The sequence below is a fragment of the Palaemon carinicauda genome, chromosome 18 (genome assembly GCF_036898095.1).
Source record: "Palaemon carinicauda isolate YSFRI2023 chromosome 18, ASM3689809v2, whole genome shotgun sequence".
NCBI lineage: Eukaryota > Metazoa > Arthropoda > Malacostraca > Decapoda > Palaemonidae > Palaemon > Palaemon carinicauda.
In genome coordinates, this window is record NC_090742.1 from 43,762,231 (window position 1) to 43,785,550 (window position 23,320).

Consider the following 23,320-nt stretch of genomic DNA (forward strand, 5'->3'; position numbering starts at 1 on the left):
AGGAAAGAGTCCTACTAGACTCTGGGAAGGAACGAAGAGTACGTATACCTATGTATGAATCACTGGCAAGCCCATATAGTGATCTCACCCTATATGAAGTAAAGCATAGTCTGTAAGGAACTACAGCATCAAAAGGAAATATCGACCAACCCCATGGTCGAAACTGAGTTGGACAAAAGGTCTATATCTGTGTAAGAATAAACTTGCTGCCACTACCGTCACTAAGGAAAGTATAAACCAATGCAACAAGGCTTGCATCAAGGAACAGGCTATTATAGATATACCCGATAAACGTACATAGGCTGAATGCTCAATAACTGATAAGAAATTGACATAGGTGAAGGAAACGCAAGGTTCCCGAGAACAAGTTTATTGACAAACAATAAATAGACATGGTTACCACAATTATATACATATAATCGGTGGATAACCAATAATTTGCACAAGTACGGTAGTAAACAGATGTATGTTTATCTGAAAGAAAACATTAGAGCCACTTTTCACGTACCAAGGTATCAAAGTTAAAAGTCCATGTTACTAGCCACTGACATTAGCGTCAAAAAACGCTCGGCACACATGTCTGTACTCATGCTAAATTCACCTTAAAGACGGAACAGTCACTGTGGGCACCCGGTGCCCTCACTCCCAGATATAGCACCGCATATAACTATACACTCACCCTGGAATTAATATACCCAATTAAATCCACTGTTCCTCGCAGAGTTAAACAGCAGGGTTAACGACGCAACCAACTGCTACCACAGACCTCTTTAGCTGCTCCACTTGCTTAGCATAGTGGCGAAAGAACACCCTGGAAGACTTCCAGCCAGTATATGAACGAAGGTGTTCAAAATCCATAAAGTTAAAGAAGTTTAAGGATGAAGCAACTTTCCTCGGATCATGACCTGCGGGTGAACTGTCGGGATCCGCTCTGTGAATAAAGTATGTAATTTTCGCCCTGAGTTGTTTCAAAGATAAATTCGAGCCCGATGTTTCTCCTCTGAACAGTTGACCCCTTTGAAGTCTGAAGTTCTACGAAGATAGACCTTTAGGCATTCTACGGGACATAGAGATGCATCTTCTTTCAGAGGGCAGATTCTCCAGGGACCCCACCTGTTGGTGGGCAACTCGTTCTTAACGAGAAACGTAGGGTCCGGAAACAGGTTCAGTTCTCCCCCATCCAGGAACTGAACGCGGCCCTCATCTCTCGAGAGGGCTACAATCTCACTAACTCTGGCCCCGGACGTGAGTGCAAAAAGGAAGATAACCTTTTGAGTCAAATCCTTCAGTGCACACTCCTCATTATTCAGTAATGAGGCGAAATGAAGGACTTAATCTAAAGACCATGAAATAGGCTTCGGAGGAGCTGAAGGTCTAAGTCTGGCGCAGGCCTTCGGGATCTTATTAAAGATTTCGTTAGCGAGGTCTACCTGGAAGGCGTACAGAATGGGCCTTGTCAAAGCAGACTTACACGTAGAAATCGTGTTAGCTGCCAGCCCCTGTCCGTGGAGGTGGATGAAGAAGGACAGGCAGAAATCCGTCGAGATCTCATGCGGATTCTTCTCTTTGACAAAGGCCACCCATTTTTTTCAAGCAGACTCGTACTGCCTTCTAGTAGACTTGCACTTATATTCCTCCAGGAAGTCAATGCTGTCTTTCGAGATCCCGAACCGCTTCTTCACCGCTAGGGAGAGAAAATCATGAGCTGCAGGGTCCGGGTTTTCTGTAATGAAGCGTAGACAGTCGATTTCTGTACTCGCTGGGACAGAACTGGGTCCGGGAGTGGCATAAACTTCAGTCGTAGTTCCAGAGCCAGAGGGAACCACACGCTGTTCGGCCACTTGTGGGCCACTATCGCTGCTACTCCCTTGAAGGACCTCAGCTTGTTGAGGACCCTCAACAGAAGGTTGTGAGGGGGGAACAGGTAGATCCTGGACCATCTGTTCCAATCGAGGGACATCGCGTCCACTGCTTCCGCCAAGGGGTCCTCGTACGGGGACAGATATCGCGGCAACTTCTTGTTGTCCTTCGTCGCGAAGAGGTCTATCTGCAGTTCTTGGACTTGACTCGAGATGAAGGAGAATGATCCTGCGTCTAGGGACCATTCCGACTCTACCGGTGTAACCCTGGATAGAGCGTCCGCTGTCACATTGCGGACTCCTTGAAGGTGAACTGCCGACAGGTGCCACTTCTTCTTCTCCGCCAATCGGAATATGGCCAACATCACCTGGTTGAGAGGTGGGGACCTCGATCCCCGCCGATTCAGACATTTCACAACCACCTCGCTGTCCAGTACCAACCTTATGTGGATCGAGTGACGCGGGGAAACTTTCCTCAGGGTAAGAAGTACTGCCATAGCTTCTAGAGAGTTTATGTGAAAGGTCCCGAATAGCTTGGACCAGGTCCCTTGGACCTTCTTCCGATGAGAGTGACCTCCCCACCCTTCCTTTAAAGCGTGTGTGTGAATCGTCACTGACGGGGGAGGTGGCTGAAGAGGTACCGACCTCTTTAGACGACTGGCCTGAGACCACGTTCTGAGAAGAGAACGTAGCCGAAGCGGAACCGGTCTCCTCAAGTCCCTTCGCCCGTTTGATGCAAAGCTTCTCCAAACTCCGGCTGCATCCTTTAGCTGTGCTCTTAGCACCGGGTCTGTTACCAACGCAAACTGAAGAGAGCCCAGAACCCTCTCTTGTTCGCGTCTTGATATCCTCTCGGAATCTAGAAGTCTCTTGACAGACCCCGCTATCTCCTTCCTTTTCGACATCGGGATGGAGAATCGGTGTGACACTAGGTCCCAGTGAATTTCCAACCACTGGAACCTCTGAGATGGAGAAAGACGAGACTTCTTTCTGTTGATATTGAACCCTAGATACTCTAGGAACTGAATCACCTGTAGGGAAGCCTGCAAGCATTCCGCCTTGGATGCTGCCCACACCAGCCAATCGTCCAGGTAGGCTACCACCTGGATCCATTTTAGGCGTAACTGTTTGAGCGCTGCGCTCGCAAGCTTCGTGAAGATCCTTGGGGCTATGTTTAGCCCGAAAGGCATCGCTCTGAAGGCGTAAAGTCTTCGTTGTAGCTTGAACCCTAGGTAGGGGGAGAGTCGACGATTGATTGGAACGTGCCAATAGGCATCTGACAAATCTATGGAGACGGTAAATGCCCTCTTGGGCAGTAAGGCCCTTATGTGTTGCAACGTTAACATCTTGAACTTGTGGTTCACTATGAACTTGTTGAGTGGCGACAAGTCCAGAATGACTGAGTTTCCCCGAGTCTTTCTTGGGAACACAAAACAGCCTCCCTTGGAACTTGATGGACTTTACCCTCCGGATCACCTTTTTCTCCAACAGTTCTTGAATGTACTCCTCCAAAACGGGGGTGGAGTGTTGGAAAAATCGAGGGCACGGGGTCGGAGTGCTGTACCAGCTCCCACCCAGTCCATTTATGAGCAGGCTGTGGGCCCAGGGATCGAAGGTCCAACGATCCCGAAAGTACTGTAGTCTCCCTCCTACCGGCATCACTTCACTTTGACTGCTGCCCTGCAGTCTTGCCTCCTTGGCCGCGACCACCTCTGGATCCCCTTCCCCTTGAGGGGCGTCTAGACGAGCCTCTGGCTGCTCCTCTAGGCTTTGCTCGAAAGGTAGTAGACTGCCCTTCGAACACTGGGTTGAATGCCGGGGATAGCGAGGACACGGCCTGGGGCACCCATTGGAAGGTGGTCGGGGCCTGGGCTACCATCTGGAGCACCGGAGGCAAAGCCGATTGTTGCTGCTGCTGACGTTGCGGTCTAAAAGGCTTGGCTGGGCGGGGAGAAAACCTAGATTTCTTCGTCTTCCCCTTCGGTTGGGGACCCTCATCGGGGGAAGACTTCCTCTTGAGGGACAGGCCCCACTTAAGGAGAAGATTCCTATTCTCCGTGGCTGCCTTGTCCACCACCTCCTTAACTACATCACTGGGGAAGAGATCTTTGCCCCAGATGTTGGATGAGATCAATTTCTTCGGTTCGTGCCTCACTGTAGCCGAGGCGAACACAAACTCCCTGCAGGCCCTCCTCGCCTTGACAAAGCTATAGAGGTCCTTTGTCACCGTGGCCAGATGGGTCTTGGCCACCACCATGAACATTTCATGGACCTTGGGGTCGCTTGCCATTGTCTCCATGGTTGTCTGGAGAGACATCGAGGCTGCCAGACGCTCCTTTGTCTCGAGCTCCCTTCGCAGAAGGAATTCAGACAGCTTAGGGAGGTTTTCGCCGAACTGCCGACCTGCGATATCGGCGTCCAACTTCCCAACTGAAAAGGTAAGATGGACATCCTTCCAGTCCTTGTTGTCCATCGGCAAGGCTAAAGACAAAGGCTTGCATTCCTCCAAGGAGGGGCATGGTTTGCCAGCCTCGACTGCCTTCAGAACGGCTGCGAACCCTTTCTGCAGAAAGGGGAAGGCCCTAGCCGGAGAGGATACGAAGGAAGGGTGCTTCTTACTCAAAGCAGCAACTTTCGAGTTCGAGAAGCCCATCTCCTTCATTGCAGACGCCAGCGAAGCTTGAGCCTTGGCGTGATCCAAGACGATCACCTCCTTCGGCTCCGTCTCCTCCTTCGAGGCTGGTTCCTTCTTCAGACGGACGTAACAGTCCGGATAGGCCCCTCTGCTGGGCCAGAATTCCACCTCCTCAAGGGGAACTGAACCCAGCTTCTCCGACATGACGATCTTCCCGACCGTCATCGGCATGTGCTCGGCATACCTCCACGGGTTGGCATCCGAGCACACAGGAAGGTCTTTCACGTTGAGCTTTTTCTGAGGCCCACGTGATGCTGCAATCCTCTGCATCTGTAGTTCCATTGCAGCTGCCTTCTGATTGTTCTCCTTCTGCATTTGCTGTATCATGCCAACAATAGAGGAGAGAGCTTGTCCCAGCTCTGGTGGAAGACCGGACGAAGTAGAGGGGATAGGTTCAGGGGCCTGAACCGGAGCGTCCGATGGCACGGCATCCTCTTCCTCCACGACGTTCGGATCTTGATCCTCGTCCTCGCCCCCTGCGAGGAGGTCCTCTTCCGCCCGTTCGGACATGTCCGACATCTTGTCGTCCAGCTGAATGTCTTGCATGGCATCCGCGACTTCAGCATCCACGGGGATCTGGACGAGAGGGATCTCCGGCCGAGGCTGGGGGACGACAGCGTCAGCAGAAGCCTTGGGAAAGAGGTACGCCCTCATCTTCTCACTTGGAAGATAAGGTCCAGAGGTATTCTTTTGGAAACCCCTTACTCAAACACGAAGCTTCTCCCTCGCTGCCCTCTTAACGAGAGAATGCCTTGATGAAGTCATTGGGCTTCAGCACGGCATATAATTCCCGTGCTGAAGGCTTGTGCCGGGCAAGAGGGCTCTCGAACTGGGGAATTTCTTTTCCTCAGTTTGACTCTAAATTTCTCTCATTCTTTTTCTATTACCTCTTATTGCTTATTCCTCCTTCATAATTATCAGCTGTCTCCAACCTTGCTGTCAAAACTCTTTTACCCATTTCACTGTCCAGGTTTTTTAGAGGGGACATTGTATCCATGATCGGTTTTTATTTCAAAATCAATTGTGGGAGCTGTGGTGGTCTTGCCAACTGCCCGAAAATGTTTGGACACCTAGGAGTGTCAGTATTCCCATACTGGCACGCGGAACTATCTCTTAGGAAATTTGGCCTTCGGATTCCAGGGGTTGGCGATTTTATAGAGATAGGACTCTCGGCATTCTGTCCGGTTTGCCTGCCACTATGATTAGAGTGGGGATGATTGTATTCTTGAAATGCTCTCAGTCCCATCAAGCGGGTTTGGCATACACTTGAGCCACTCTAATCATAGTGGTACCATCCCTTTGTGGTAGGGTAGGGAGTGGACATTTGGTAAGCAGCTTTCACAGGTGTCATTGGTGGAGAAATTAATTCCAGGAAAGGCTAACGGTGTCTTCTTTGGAATTTCAGACAGTCTTAATTTTTTCTCTCCCTTAAACTATATTTTTTTCCATTGTTTTTTTTTTTTCATTGTTATTATGACCCCTTCCCTCCCCCTGAAAAAATAATTAATGAGTATACTTAATATTCCCCGTACCGCTGGATCAAATGGCGAACCCCAGACACCGTTGACGACTTCTGCTTGTTTAAATAGGGAAAGCTCTGTTGACAACCTCGGCAATAAAAAGGATTCCTCCAACAATACTTCTTTGACCAGTGTTGTTAAAGACAATTTATCGGCACTGGTGGAAAATGATGCTTGTAATAACCGTAATACTTTACTCTCTGGTTCTGGCTCATTACCAGATCCAACAAAAAATCTGAAAATTCTCCACTTAAAAAACATACCAATTGGTTGTAGCTATGACATAATTCATGAAGCCTTCTGTAGATTTGGAGCAATCAAAGAAATTTTAATGGAGCTTAATGGTAGTAAAGGCTTTTGGGAAGCTTGGGTATCATTTTCAAGTTTTGAGATTGCTTTAGAAGCAAATAAAAATTTAGAGAGCATAAAAATTGACAATTGTTTGATTTCTGGGGCTTTATGTGATAAAGCACCAAGACACCTAGAGGTATATAAACCAGAAGAATGGATGGAAAAAGAAATAGAGCATAGACTTCCAGAAGTAAGAACCCCCAAGCTCCCAACATGGATAATTGCATCTGGAAAGATAGATAATTATAACTATTATAAGATTAGTAAATTTATACAAAAAAAAGTTGGATTAATTAAAAGTAAGGATATTAGTAGATACGGTAAGCAATCTGTTTTGATTAATGCAAAATCAGATACTCAAGCTCACATGCTTTGTGGCATGAAGATTGCAGAAATTGATCCTATTAAGGATATTAAACCACATATGAGCTTCAGCTATGGTAAAGGAGTAGTTTTTGATAAAGATCTATATGAATTCTCAGAACCAGAAATTCTGGACATGTGCCCTGCTAATGTTTGGAAAGTAAGTAAGATCCCTCAAACAAGCATGGTAGTTTTAACATTTGAAACCCGTTATACCAGATCATATAATTATTGAGAATGAAAGAGTACGTGTTCGAGAATATAAACCTAGGCCTTTACAATGCTTTAATTGTTTCAAGTACGGTCACCCTTCCCGGTACTGCAATAATACGAAGATCTGTATTAACTGTTCTTTGTTAGAACATGGCCAATGCAACAGAGATACAACCTGTGCAAACTGTAAAGATAATCATAAACCAAATGATAAAAGATGTAGAGAATACAAGAATGAAGAAGCTGCAATCTTGAAAGCAAATGCTGAACATATAAGTGTAGGTTATGCAAAGCATTTACTCAATCGGCAACTTAATTTTGCTCGCGCGGTTAAGATGCCAACAAAAGATTATAATCCACTACCCCTTACTACCACAGGGGGACCAGTGGCAGCACCTGGCCCGTCAGGTGCATCTCCCTTAGTGGTAGTAGCCCAGCCATCTGGGTCAAGTGCTCAGGCTATAAAAGCCAGAGCACAAACCTCCAAAGAGGTCAATATGGTGTCCAACACACCAAAAGTATTGTCACCAATAGGAGCATCTCCCCTAGAGGTAGTAGCCCAGCCTTCTGGGTTAAGTGCTCGAACTGTTGAAGTTCTAGCACAATCCTCCAAGGAAGCCAATGTGGCTTCCACCACCTTAAATGTATTGTCTCAGGCAGAATCTCTACCTGATTTGATGGAGATTGGAAAACAAGATCTTCCAAAGAGGAAAAGGTCCCCATCATCCTCACCTTCATCTAAGTCAGGTAAGTGCCCTACTGCTCATGATCCTAAGGTTGACTCTTATAAAGATTCTAGAAAGAAAGAAAAGAAGAGTGGTGGCCTAGTAAAGCCTTCCATCTCCAGGCCTTACATGGCTTCATCTGAAAAGTCCCAAAAGACAAATGAGACAAAGAAAAATAATAACAAAAGATAATGTCTATCATCCAGTGGAATTGCAGAGGTCTAAGTACTAGCATTGAGCAAATAAAAACTTTAACCAGGGACTCAGACACGAAGGTAATTTGCCTACAGGAAACCAAGATCGGTGACAAACCATTTAATCCTGGACTCAATTATCATCTTTGTAGATCCCCTCCTTTGCAAGCTGCAAGAGCTCAAGGTGGTACAGGTTTTATTATTCACAAATCTGTAAAATTTGAAACAATCCCACTCAATACACCACTACAGGCATGTGCAGTTAGAACTCATATCGGGAAAAAAATTACTTTATGCTCGCTATATATTGAACCATCCTTAGAACTTTTCCTCTTAGATCATGCTGGTAATCCAAGAAGGCTTAGACTTTCTGACCTCCAAGACTTGATCAATCAGCTTCCTGCCCCTTTTATTTTAATGGGTGATTTTAATGCAAAGCATGCTTTATGGGGTGGAAATGTGTGCAATAGATGGGGTAATCTTGTTGAAGAATTAATCGACAACAATGATGTAATACTAATGAATGATAGTTCTCCAACTATGTATGATGTATTCCACAACTCTACATCAGCCATTGATTTGTCAATCTGTTCCTCATCCATTCGATTGGACTACCTTTGGTCAGTAAATGAACACCTACATGGCAGTGACCATTGGCCAATAATGTTAAATTATGTCCATAATCTTCCTTCTCAGTGTCCACCAAAATGGAAGATAGATGAGGCAGACTGGGCAGCTTATGAAAACTGTTCACACACTGATAAAGAATATGATGAATTTACATCTCCAGTGCATGCCTATCAACATCTTGAAAATATTATTGATGATAATGCTAGCAAGTTTATACCTAAAACATGCGGTTTACCTCATCGCTCTGTAGTTCCTTGGTGGAGTAAAGAATGTGCCAACGCAAGAAAAGTGACCCGAACTTGCTTCAGAAGATACTTGAGGACAAACTATTTAGCAGATAGAATAGCATATCTCAGAGCTTGTGCCAAACAAAAAAGAATTTTTAAAAAAGCAAAGAGAGCATCTTGGAAGAAATATATATCTAATATTAATACCAAAACTCCTTCAAAGGAAATATGGGACAAGATTAGAAAACTTCAAGGTAAATTCGTCCCTAAGCCTCTACCAATATTAAGGGAAAATAATAGATATATATCTGACCCCAAAGATGTAGCAGAGGTTCTTGCTAAGCACTTTGCTCATGTATCAAGAGCTGACAACTATTCCCCAGCATTTCAACAAATTAGAGCATCAACATCTGTTGTTCCTCCTGCTTCTTCAAATACTGAAGCTTTTAACCTGCCTTTTATTATGGAGGAGATGCAAAATGCTATCTCCAGCTCTTCTTTAACTGCCCCAGGTGAGGATGGCATCCGGTATGAAATGATATCACATCTTCCAGTGGATACCAAGGAATTTTTATTAGAAACCTTTAATGGTCTATGGGCATACTTCAATTGTAATTCCAGGCCACAAGTCTGGTAAAGACCCAGAACTGCCATCTAGTTATAGGCCCATATCCTTGACCAGTTGCATATGCAAACTATTTGAGAGAATGATCAACAACAGACTTGTGTGGTATCTAGAATAAAAAAATCTTTTATCTAACAGACAGTTTGGTTTTAGGAAGAACCGAAGTACTCTAGACCCTTTGCTGATGTTATCAAGGGAAATTTCAAATGCTTTTTCTAACCAAAACCAGGTGGTGGGTGTCTTTTTTGACCTTGAAAAGGCATATGACACCACCTGGAGGGGTGGTATTTTAAAGCAATTGGCCTCGTGGGGTATAGGAGGACATATGTTCTCTTTTATTGAAGAATTTTTATCAAACCGCTCCATTAAAGTGAGAGTAGGGTCAGAACTATCTTCATCCTACATGCAAGAAGAAGGTGTCCCCCAAGGCAGCGTATTGAGTGTGACCTTGTTTGCTGTTGCTATTAATAGTCTCATTAGTCACATACCTCCTGGCATACAAGGATCACTATTTGTCGATGACTTTGCAATTTATTGTAGTGGATCATCTGCACTACAAGCATGCCAAAATCTTCAAATTGCAATAAATGCTGCTTCCGCATGGGCAAATTCTCGCGGATTCATGTTTTCTCCTCAGAAGACCAAAGCCATTCGCTTTACTCGTACTCGTAAAAGGGAAGAGATCCCCACCCTTTTCTTAAATGATTGTATTTTGCCATATGAGGATAGTGTCAAGTTTCTTGGAGTCATTTTCGACAAGAAAATGACATTTGGTCCCCATATAAATGACCTATCTATCAGGGTTAAGAAGTCACTGAACATTCTGAAAGTGATATCGCATTTTGATTGGGGTGCTGATAGAACAACTTTGCTTAGAATTTATACATCTTTGTGTCTGAGCAAGTTAGACTATGCATGCCAAATATATGGGTCAGCTACAAAGACTTTACTTGGAAAACTTGATATTGTTCACAATGCTGGGCTTCGCATCTGCACAGGTGCTTACAGAACATCTCCCATTGACAGTCTCTATGTTGATTCTGGCATACCTCCCCTTTCCATTCGCAGAGAGGAGTTGAGTTTGAGGTTTTTAGCTAGGTCCCTTGCTGTGAGAAACAATCCTAACTGTAAATATGTTAGGGCGCCTTTAGATCGGGCTCCTAACAGATCTAGAGTGCCTAAGCCTTTGGAAGTACAGCTGAAAAATGATGCTAGAGAAGTAGGCTTGTTAACAGCACAGATAGCAGAGGTAGGATATCCCAAGTCTCCTCCTTGGTGTAATCCACCTGTTAAAGTATGTTTTACGGCAGGAGGGAAAAATACCTTACCTAGTAGGGTAATGAAAAGTGAGTTTTTAAATCATGCTGCTCAACATCATGGGAAACATGTTTTTACAGATGGCTCCAAATCGGCTGCAGGAGTTGGAAGTGCAGCTGTGGTGGGGGATATTGTTATTAGAAGGAAACTCCCATACTCTTGTTCAATTTTTACTGCTGAGCTGTACGCAATAATTCTCGCAGTCCAACATATTTTTAAAAATGGCAACCAAAATAGTTTTTATACAATTTTTACGGATTCCAATAGTGTTTTACTCTCATTAAAACAAATTATGCCAGGCCATCATCTAGTACAAGAGGTGCAGGACTGGTTAGTACTTCTGCAATCTAGGAAGAGTATCAGTGTTCACTTCTGTTGGGTCCCTGCCCATGTTGGGGTGGATGGTAATGAACAAGTTGATAAGGCAGCAAAGGAAGCTTCAGGGCTAAGTAATCCATCCCCCTTGAGTATTCCTTACAAAGATCTTAAAAGTGAGATTCATCTTTACTGTAAAAATAAGTGGCAAGCTCGATGGTCTGAACTGACCACCAATACAAAATTGAAACAAATCCACCCATTGGTGGATAAATGGTCATGTTGTAATTCTACAAGTAGAAGGGATACCATTATTTTAACTAGGCTGCGTATTGGCCTTACACATGCAACGCACAATTATTTAATGAAGAGTGGGGAAGGGAGACAGGCCCCTCTTTGTAATACCTGTCAAGTGACAATGGATGTTAAACATATTTTAGTCGATTGTCCTGTTTTTAATCTCCAGAGGAGGACACATTTACTCCAGGACAAACCGTTAAGAGATATACTGGGGGAAAACTGTAATACCCTGAACTTGAGAAAAATTATACAAAGTATTGGGTTATATTACGAGCTATAATTGATTTTATTAATTTATTTATTTATTTTACCCTTTTAATCCCTATTTATTTCACATCTAGATTTTATTGTATGAAAGTGTTACGATTTGTATTAAAGGTTAAAATGATACTAAATGGTGTGAGTGTACAGATATGATTGAATGATTTTCGTTATATAGCGCTGAATGGCCTTTGATGCCCCAGTGCTTGGCTTAATGCCTAAATCCCATATTCAATTCAATTCTCCCTCGCTGCATCCCTTGACTTCGCCGACCTAGGGGAATCAAAGGCCTCAGCTAGCAGGTTAGTACACACTGAACATATCTGAGGGTCCCAGTAACGGAGATCATCCTTGGAGGCTGCGCAAGCCGCGTGGCTCCTACACGAATCATGCCCGCAGAAGTTCTTACTGCGGACGTTGCAGAAGACGCTACCGCACTTCGGATGTTCCTCCTGTAAAAGAAGAAAATTTCCATGAATATCAGGTTAATTTCAATTCACATGTATATACAAGCATGTACAAAGTTTAAAGGAAAGACACACACTTGTGTTTCCCACACAGTCACTTGCTGTAGCCTTCCAGCAATTAAAATCAAATGGTTAGTCTTTGCTAGAATAACCAAAGTAAATGTTTCCCAAGGGAAATAGGTGTAGCTCACACCTAAGGTGAGACTTTAACATACTGGCTAAAGACGGAAAGAACTCTCTTTCCATCTCTGTAAGGCAACACCAAGTGACTGCACAAAGCAACACAAGCATGTTAGAAAACAGTGTTGTAACATTACTATATCATAGCCTCTCCCCACAGTATATGCTATACAGGGGAATACTGATACAGTATATGGGGTGGCGTGCCGGCCGGCACTCGCCGGCTGGCACCCCCCACAGGTAGGTCTCAAGTATACAACTTAAGAACAAGGCGGCAGAACTCTAGTTCCGATGTCTGTGCCGGCCGGCAGTGACTGCCGGCCGGCAGCTACACTAGGTGGCGCTCGGCTGTCGGCCACCACTCCCAGTGGCCAGCAGACAGGGCGAGGTAAAGGCCGGCCGGCAGAGGTAAACAACCCATGCCGGCCGGCAGAGGTAAACAACCCATGCCGGCCGGCAGCCACGCTAGGTAGCGCCCGGCTGCCGGCCGCCACTCTTAGCGGCCGGCAGACGAGTGAGGAGACCGGCCGGCAAAAGCATGTAGCCATCGCCGGCCGGCAGCGAGAGAACTAGAGAACACCAACTGCCCGGCTGCTGGCCACTAGGCCGGCAGTCGGCAGAGTACAACACACAAGAAGAAAACAGAATGGGTGCCGGGCTAAGAGGCTATACTACCTCAACGCCCAACACCCGAAAGAGTGCTGAAAGGAAGGGGAGAATCTAATTCAGGCTTCCTAACCACTGCCCACTGGATCTACAGACAGGCGTGGATGAGGGACCAAGGGAGGACCGGGCAGCACTCAAGGTAACAGGTCCTCTGCCGGCCGGCACACTCTGCCGGCCGGCAGGGAACCAAGTCAGCTCCCCATCCTAACCTGTGCTAGGTACGGATGTAGGAAGGCAGACACTAATGACATTACGGAAAGGACAGAAGGGAAAGGGACAAGAGGGTCCTGTCCAACATTGCACTGGTTAAGGATCACCCACGGCCAAGAAAGCCCATCTCAGCGTAGGGGGAATCCGGGGAGGGAGGCCGGCAATACTTGCTGCCTCCCTATTACCAATGCAAGGAAGGTATTGCTATTCCAGTGAAAGGGACACACCCCACACCCGGAACAGCAACAAGGACAAGTCTGAAGGGTCACCGAACGAAGGGATCATAACTACAGAAACCTTCAAGAGTGACCGAAGGAGGCTAAACCTCCTATGTCTGTGTCAGACAGCGAGGGAGACTCTACCCCAAGCCAGACCAACACACTCAGACTTAAAACACTGCTGTAATGCCCCTCTCTGAACCAGACTAGCTGGAGCAGGAAGATACAGTACCACCCCAATATAGTTGTATCGAAAGTTAATTCAGATAAACCACTAGGGTTAAGCCCAAGGCTTAAGCAGAGGGAAAGGGTTTGCGCGCCTTCCCCGAAGAGAAGGGAGCAAACGGGGGGAACAAGAAAGCATATCAATAGCCTAAGACAACCTAGCCTAGGCACTGGGAGAATCGATTACCTAAATCACCGAAACTCACTCACATACCATCTTGGAAAAAACTCAGCATAAACTTATATGTATAACGTTGCCTAACGCTTCAATGAAATTTAAATAACCACACTTGGAAGACTAAATATCATGCAGGAAGTACAAGGGCCAAACGACTAGGCTACAAGGTCTAGCGTAGGCCAGCCTAGGCAAATCCTTCGCCAAGGCACTATACTACAGCATGATAAAAGTATTCCTAAATAAGCTAGGCAGTTAAATTTATTATAGGGAAAAGGGGGCTGGGAACGTCGCTCTGGCTAACCAAATAAATCCTATCTAGCGAGCGACAGCGTCCAGGACGCCTCCAGCAGGCAACAGCTCTTGTATCAAAGATAACTTTTAATTACTTTAAATTTTACCAAGAGCCTACATATATACATAAAAGAAATGGTACTCAACTTATCGGAAGCAGAAGAAGTTGGGGAAAGCATATTAGCTTGAGTAAATCCGAGATTTTTGGTAGAAACACAGGGAAAACACCGAGTTGTATAGCTACGCAAAAAGGAATACAGATGGCGCCGCGAGCGGCGCAGGGCACGCTTACGAAACGGGGAGGTGAGATGCCTTACGAACGGCTCCCCCCTTTCTTATCGTTTTCGTTTTCTTGCCATTTGACCCCTACGAAGTGTTAACTCTGTTCGGGGTACAGATTGCCATGTGGCGTGTCAAGAATACGTCCGCTGATATTTTGCGATATCCCTGATTCTTTTATTAGGGATATTCGCTCCAGGAGTTAGAATTCTGGGTACCTTAAGGTAAATTCTCTGGGAATATCGCCGTAGTTGTAATATACCCTAGGAAGCTACCTTAGAGGTACTTCCATCAGGACGACATGGCTTGAGCCCAAATATATATATATATATATATATATATATATATATATATATATATATATATATATATATATATATATGTATATATATATATATATATATATATATATATATATATATATATATATATATATATATTTGGGCTCAAGCCATGTCGTCCTGATGGTAGGTTCCTTCAGTAGCTTCCTAAGGGTATATTTAACTATAGTGGATAATCCCAGAGAATTAAACTAAAGGTTATCACAGAATTTCAACTTCTGGTGCAAGTACCCTATAGGTTTCCCTCTAGGGTATTGTATATCAACAGGGGACGCATGTATTAACACACCACATAGCTATCTGCACCCCATATAGAGTTAACGCTTCAATATGGAAAGGTGGCTGAGTAACTGAGGAGCCGTTCCAAAGTTACTCTCATACGTGGCTACTTTTGTACTCGAGACGTAAACAAACGGGCGCCATTGTTAAATGATGTCACGTATGTCTTATTCTTTCGTTGTAGTTCCTACCTGCTGCTGGCTTTTTCCCAAGTGACTATTTTATCTGTGTTCATCTTTGCCATGTCTCAGCCTTCAGCCTCGCCTTCTTCTGGAAAGTTGAGTACCAGGGCCTAGTATTGTTTAAATAAGCTCCGGCCGTAAAGTAACTTCTTCTTTTCTTAAAATATTTGATTTTTTTGGCGGAGCTGTGCCAAGACCAGATGCGCCATTTTACGGCGCCGCTGTTCTTGTCGCATGCTTTATTTAGTTAGCCAGAACGGCCTTCTCCGGTCCTTTAACTAATTAATATCATTAGTTATTTAGCCTTCATAGCTAGGAAGTAATTATATTATGCGTTAGCGCTCATTAGGCAACCAACGTTTGCCGACCCCATACCAGATCGCTGGCCTAGCTCCTAGACTTGATAGCCTAGTGCTCATATTGCTGCATGATATAATAAGTGTTCCTATTTAAGTTATGAAGATTTAGGCATTTTAACCATGGATAGGTACGCTCTTCGGACACCCCTTTAAGGGTATACCCCGACGCCAAAAAAAATTCTTGAAAAATCAGTTTTTGCAGTAACCTCCTTTTTTCTTTTGCCAAAAAAAAACTTCAATGAATGCTTAAAACAACTGTAAAGATAAATACTACTCATCTGCAGAAAAACTAGTTATTATAAATATTTTAAAAAAAAGTAGAAAAAAAGACCTTACATGAAAATTCATAAAAAAAAGTTTATACATATATACACAAATCCTTTTAGGAATTGATTCTTGAATGTTTAGGACACATCTTGATGTATTTTGGATGAAGTCAGACCCATGGAGGTGAAGATCTGAAATGAGAAAAAAAGGGTAACTTTTTTTGGCCAAAAAAATTTGTCCAAATTTCATGAATTTTTTTGGGTACCCAAATGAAATAGGAAGTGGCTAATTTTTTTAGGGAATAAACATATGTTATCCTAAAATAGAAATATGTAAAAAAATCTTCATTATTTTGTAAATTACATTTATATCATGGGCCATATCTAAAGGTAATTTTTTGAGTACTTAGAAATTTCGTAAAAAAATACATATATTTAATATATAATATGATATTTATGCAGGTAAAATATACCAAAATATCACAAATTCTATAGGGAACAAGAATGTATATAGATAGGGTAACTTACGCTTCGGATATGTCCACAAAATGGCCGCCAACCACACTGACTCAGACTCCCTAATCTGCCACTTGAAATGTAGGAAGGGTATGTCAATTTCAAGGTGTTATTTACTAATCTAATTATTCTTGGATATGCATAAAAATTGTATGGTGGGTTGCTGGATAATTGTCGATTATTTTACGACTATAAAATTAAAATTCTGACCCAAAATATTTTTTTTGAAGGGAAATAAAATCGAAAAAAAAAATGTAAAACAATATAATATTTTAGCTAAAAAAATTTGATGATATTCAATCAAAAAAGAAGTAAACAAAATTTTCCGACAAATAAACATCTAGATGAATCATTACTCTGTGATAGTTCCTTAGTACGTAGTAATTTTGAAAGAAATGGGAAAAAACGAAAAAGTGGCAATCGCAGGAAAATCGAACACATACCTATATATACGCCATATCTGGCTAAAAATAAAGATAGGCATGGGTAGCCAGATCATCTAGAAACACTTTCCAACACTATAAAAATACAAGTTTTGCGACACTACTTGCCAATTACTTACGGTAACATGACTAAGCAAAAAAATGCAAAACAAATAAAAAGGGGCACTCGCGGAAAAATGGCCAACATTCTAATATACGGCATTTCAGAAAAAAAAATTTCAGCCACGTACCAGGCAAACCATCAAGGCACATTTTCCGACAAATAAACATCTAAATGAATCATTACTCTGTGATGGTTCCTTAGTACGTAGTAATTTTGAAAGAAATGGGAAAAAACGAAAAATTGGCAATCACCGGAAAATCGAACACACCTCTATATACGCCATATCTGGCTAAAAAAAAGATAGGCATGGGTAGCCAGATCATCTAGAAACACTTTCCAACACTATAAAAATATAAGTTTTGCGACACTACTTGCCAATTCCTTACGGTAACATGACTAAGCAAAAAAATGCAAAACAAATAAAAAGGGGCACTCGCGGAAAAATGGCTCTAATATACGGCATTTCAGAAAAAAAAAATTCAGCCACGTGCTAGGCAAACCATCAAGGCACATTTTCCGACAAATAAACATATAAATGAATCATTACTCTGTGATAGTTCCTTAGTACGTAGTAATTTTGAAAGAAATGGGAAAAAACGAAAAAATGGCAATCACAGGAAAATCGAACACATACCTATATATACGCCATATCTGGCTAAAAAAAAAGATAGGCATGGGTAGCCATATCATCTAGAAATACTTTCCAACACTATAAAAATATAAGTTTTGCGACACTTCTTGCCAATTCCTTACGGTAACATGACTAAGTAAAAAAATGCAAAACAAAAAAAAAGGGGCACTCGCGGAAAAATGGCCAACATTTTATTATACGCATTTCAGAAAAATAAATTTCAGCCACGTGCTAGGCAAACCATCAAGGCACATTTTCCGACAAATAAACATCTAAATGAATCATTACTCTGTGATAGTTCCTTAGTACGTAGTAATTTTGAAAGAAATGGGAAAAAACGAAAAAATGGCAATCACAGGAAAATCGAACACATACCTATATATACGCTATATCTGGCTAAAAAAAAGATAGGCATGGGTAGCCAGATCATCTAGAAACACTTTCCAACACTATAAAAATATAAGTTTTGCGACACTACTTGCCAATTCCTTACGGTAACATGACTAAGCAAAAAAATGCAAAACAAATAAAAAGGGGCACTCGCGGAAAAATGCCCAACATTCTAATATACGGCATCTCAGAATAAAAAAAAAGACATGCACGTGTTAGCCCAACCATCAAGGCACACTTTCTAACACATAAACATGAAAAAAAAATCAATAATATACGGCAATTCCTTACTACGTAGTAAATTTTTACAAATATTGAAAAAAAACAGAAATTGGCAACCGCAGTTAAATACCCCATATACCCATAACTACGTCGTATCTGACAAAAACAAAGTCACGCATGGGTAGGCAGATCATCTAGACACACTTTCCAACACTAAAAAAGCAAAAGTTTTACGACACTATTTGGCAATATCTTACGGAAAAATGACTTGGCAAAAAAATGAAAAAGGGGCACTCGCGGTAAAATGGTCCTCGTGGTGATGAACGACATTTTAACTAAAAAAAAAATCATGCACATGGTAGCCAAACAATCCACCAAGACTTTCCACAACTGATAACCTATACAAGTTGCACCATTCTACGACAATTTCATAATACGTAATAACTTTGATAATTATGCAAATTACCTTAGAAGGGTAAACTCGGTCGCGCTCGACCCCGACGCGTCTCAGAAATCGAGGAAGGAGTACAGCTACAGCAATGCACATCTGGATACTACTAGAGCGTGTAGGCAAGACACCTACTGCAGGTCGATCACCCACAAATTCAGTCACGGGGGTGAGTCACGTGAGAAAAACCTGTTTTTTTTTTGACGCTCGGGGTCGCGGACGACCCACCGTACCGTTCCAGGGTTAAACATACTAGTTACTGTGCTGTACATGTGCTTTCGCCTTCGAGGGACCATGTTGGTCTGTGCACCACACTCCCCTAACCTAACACTGGGACCCTTGTATGCTTCCTGAATCCCCCTTACCTACGGGTAATTCCCTCTGGGTAGCCTTGCTTCTCCCTTATTTAATATTTGGGAGTATCTTGCCTTTCACCCAGAGTATTTATCGCTCCTCTCAGCCCACCCTAAGGGAATGAATCCCCCTTAGGGTCGTCTCTGAGACCATAGGAAGGGCTCTGCTCTTCCCCAGTTTGCACTTGGTTGGGACACCCCTTCCTCCCTGCAACCTAGCGACGTGTCTTTCCAGTCCTCCCTAACCTAGGAGAATGGTTCTCCTGGTTTAGGTTAGGCTCTGGGGGAGATTCTGCTTTATTATAGTTTAGGACAGTACACCAGTGCTGTACCTGATCAGGGCTAACCTATCCTAGGTTGGGGAGTGTTCTACCCTGCCTTGGTGGCCTAACTCATACAAGAGTCTCTCCACACTAGAAAGACCCCTACTCCCCCTCCTCTCTCTATCCCTTTCGTGCAGCTCTGCCTACACACCCCTGTCCGCTGTCCTACAACTCCTCCCTTGGGTGGAGTGGTAGGGTCAGCTTTGCTCCTCTGCTGAGCTGGCCGCTCTGGTACACTTCCCCTTCATAGTGAACTATGGGGGTTGTTGCTGGCAGCTGTCCTGCCAGCGGAGGATTCCCCCTCTTTGAGTGCTCTCTGTCCCTCCCTTGGGTTACCTCAGGCTCCCGGCCGTCTGCCGTCCCCCTGCCGCCGGATGATAGGCGTATCCACACCTATCATGAGCGCACTCCCTCTGGAGGGAAGCCGGTGGGGTATAGGATATTACCCTTCCCTTTCCTCCTTACCTTTCTCTCTCTCTATTATGGTGCCGGTCCCTTGCCGCCTCTACTGCCGGCGATAGCCGCCGCCACCTCAGGTGACCTCTATTCATAAGATAATACCCCCCTACTAAGGTGACAGCCTGCCGTCTGCCGGAGGCTGTCGCCCTCTGCCGGCATACCGCCAACATCCCAGGTATCTACCCCATACATTTCCTCTAGGATTACCTGGCGGCAGCCTGCCGACTGCCGGAGGCTGCCGCCCCCTTATCTGCCGACATTGATTGCCGACATTCTAGGTATCCGCCCTATTCATCTTATGAATCGAACTATGGTTCACCATACTGTCAGCCCGCCGGCTACCGGAGCCCTCCGCCCTGCCGGCGGGCGCCCCCTTGGTGTCTTCCATCTCGGTCGCTCAGTGTGTTCTCCTAGATAATTTCACCTTGCAGGACCGGTCTCTGGCTTGCCGCCGGTCTGGCGGCACCACCCTATGAGGCGCTAAAGGACATTCACCACTTCCACAGCTGCCGGCACCACGCCGGCAGTCAATCCGATGCAGCCGGATAGCCTGGCCACCTCCCTGTTGGTATTGTTATACCTTCTGATATAGTGACTATGCTGTACGGTTGCACGGTACAACATTTCCAGCATACTCTGTGCTTCTCAGTCCAGTCTCTTGCCGGAACCTACCTATTACCAAGGGGGTTTATCCTTTTTTCCCCCTCTCCCTCACTAGGTTCTGAGTGGTCTCAGATCCTTTTCTACTCTGTGGACAATTCCTTTAGAAGGAGGCCTAACTTGGCTCGTCCATACGGATTTCTCCCTCCTTTGGAACCCTCGGGTCCTAAGGAATTGCCTACAGATAAGGTTGTGGTAACCGGCTGGACGGGATTCACAAGTATGTGTCTACCTACTTCCTTTCCTGCTCATCTATCCTGAGCATATAATCTATATGCTATATTACAGATTAAGTTATTCTTAAGCCTTGAGTAATGTAAGTCATACCTATGCCTTCCATTTACTCATGATCTCTTTCTTTTACAGGAGGAGTATATGAAGTGTGAAAGCTCCTTCTGCGGAGTTAAACGCCCGGACTTCTACGGGCACAAGGCGTGCCGGACCCACACCCCATGCATCGCCAAGAGAGGCGACCTTAAATACTGGGATCCGCAGAACTGTCCGATCTGCAATAGTCTCCTAAATGACGCATTCAACAAACCTCCTTCCACGGAGGTACGGGACACTGCTAGAGAGAAACCTCGCAAATGGGTGCGGGGCTTCCAAAAGAACGTCTCTGGACCTTACCTTCCAAACGAAGATATGAGGGCCTTGCTTTTCCCGAAAGCATCCAAGGACTCTGTCATCCCTCAAGACCAGATTCCCACCGTCCAACTGGTGGTCGAACCCGACATCGTTATGGCGCAGTCACTTCGTACGTGTCACATCGATTCCGACGAGGTGGAGCGTATGTCGGAGGTGTCCGAAGGTACGGAGAAGACCCTCATGGGCGAAGAGCTCGACTATGAGGAAGATCAGGTGGAATACCCTGATTCGGAGACAGAGGTCGCTCCAACACCCCCGGTAAAACCCGTAGTGACCGAGGAATCCGTTCCCTCTACCTCCACCGTCTCGGAAACATTACCATCCGCCACCCAAGAGGTCTTCTGGATGCTGGAGGCCCTTATGGAGAAGAAGCTCATAGAGACTCAGGAGCAGTTCCGGACTACTCCCATCGGCTTCAAACAACCGAAGAAGATCTCGGTAAAGGACCTCCCTCACTGCTCGGAGTCTAACCCAATGAGGTACTCCGAGTATATGCCAATCACAACTGGCAAGATCTTCGTAAACGACAAGATTGGTTCTGTCCTCCTGGAAGAACGACCATCTCCTTCGTCGGGAACAGGACACCAAGGAGAGACTTGCCGCTTCTCTGTCACATCAGATACAGCTAGAAGTCATGGCCAGGGACACTAGGGTCCCAGACTTGTATATGGTCCTAGCGAAGTCACACCTAGCAACTGTGACAAAGGACCTGTATAGCTTTGTTAAGGCTCGCAGAGCCTGTAGAGAGTTCGTGTTCGCCAATGCGACGGTGAAACACGAACCCTGGAGACTGATTTCCTCCAACATCTGGGGTAAACATCTGTTCCCGTCAGCCTTGGTGAGAGAGATAGCGAACAAAGCCGCCACGGAGAACCGGAACCTTCTCCACAAGTGGGGCATGTCCCGAAAGAGGAAGTCCTCTCAGGACGAAGGCCCTCAGTCTAAGAGGAAACCCTCCAAGCCTAGGCCCCAGCAACGTCAACCAAGACGCCAGTTTCCGGCTCCCGCTACTCCCCAAGTGGTTGCACAACCACAGCAGACCTTTCAACTGGTCCCCCAACCGGTGGTGTCGCAGTCACCGGTCTTCACCCCTGCCTACGAGCAACATTCCACTACCTTTCGTCCCAGAGGTAGAGGCTCTGGCAGAGGCTCCGGCAGAGATTCTTCTCGCCGCCCCTCCAGAGGCAGAGGGGGAAGGGGAGCTAGCGGCCGAGGTGGCAAACCCTCGGGACACCAGAAACAATGAAGTGCTTCCGGTGGGAGGAAGACTCTGCCAATTACAGGATCGTTGGACCTTCGATCCTTGGACACACAGCATCATCAAGAACGGACTGGGCTGGAGCTGGACTCTACCACCCCTATCCTTCCAGCAATTCTTCCAACCGTCAACCCCCTCTTGGAGGAATATGTCCTAGAACTCTTGAACAAGAAGGTGATCAAGAGGGTAAAGTCAACCAGGTTCCAAGGAAGACTCTTTTGTGTTCCCAAGAAAGACTTGGACAAACTCAGTCATTCTCGACTTGTCCCCTCTTAACAAGTTCATTGCGAACAACAAATTCAAGATGCTAACTCTTCAACAAATAAGGGCCTTACTGCCTCACAAGGCCTACACGGTCTCCATAGACCTGGCGGATGCCTACTGGCACGGTTCAATGAACCACTACGCTTCCTCCTACCTAGGATTTCGACTCCAAAGGAAAAGTTACGCCTTCAGGGCCATGCCCTTCGGGGTCAACGTGGCTCCAAGAATCTTCACCAAGCTGGCAGACGCAATCGTCCAACAGCTACGTCTTCAGGACGTCCAAGTGATGGCCTACCTAGACGATTGGCTAGTCTGGTCGACATCGCCCGAAGATTGTCTGCGAGCCTGCAACTAAGTCACCTAGTTCCTGGAACATATGGGTTTCAAGATAAACACCGAGAAATCTCGCCTCACTCCAGCTCAGAAGTTCCAATGGTTAGGAAACCATTGGGACCTTCAGTCACACCGCCTTTCCATCCCACTGAAGAAAAGGAAGGAAATAGCAGGGTCTGTCAGGAGGCTTCTAAAATCCAAACGGATCTCAAGACGCCAACAGGAACAAGTTCTCGGCTCCCTACAGTTCGCCTCAGTGACAAACCCAGTGCTACGCGCACAGCTAAAGGATGCCGCGGGAGTCTGGAGACGTTTCGCATCCATCGCTCGAAGAGACCTCAAGAGACAGCTTCCAAACAGACTTCGCTCACTTCTAAAGCCATGGTCGGGAGCAAAGGCCCTGAAAAGGTCCATCCCTCTTCAACACCCGACTCCATCAATCAACATCCACACGGACGCCTCTCTGGAGGGTTGGGGAGGTCACTCCCACTAACAGCAGGTTCAAGGAACATGGTCTCCCCTGTTCAAGTCGTTTC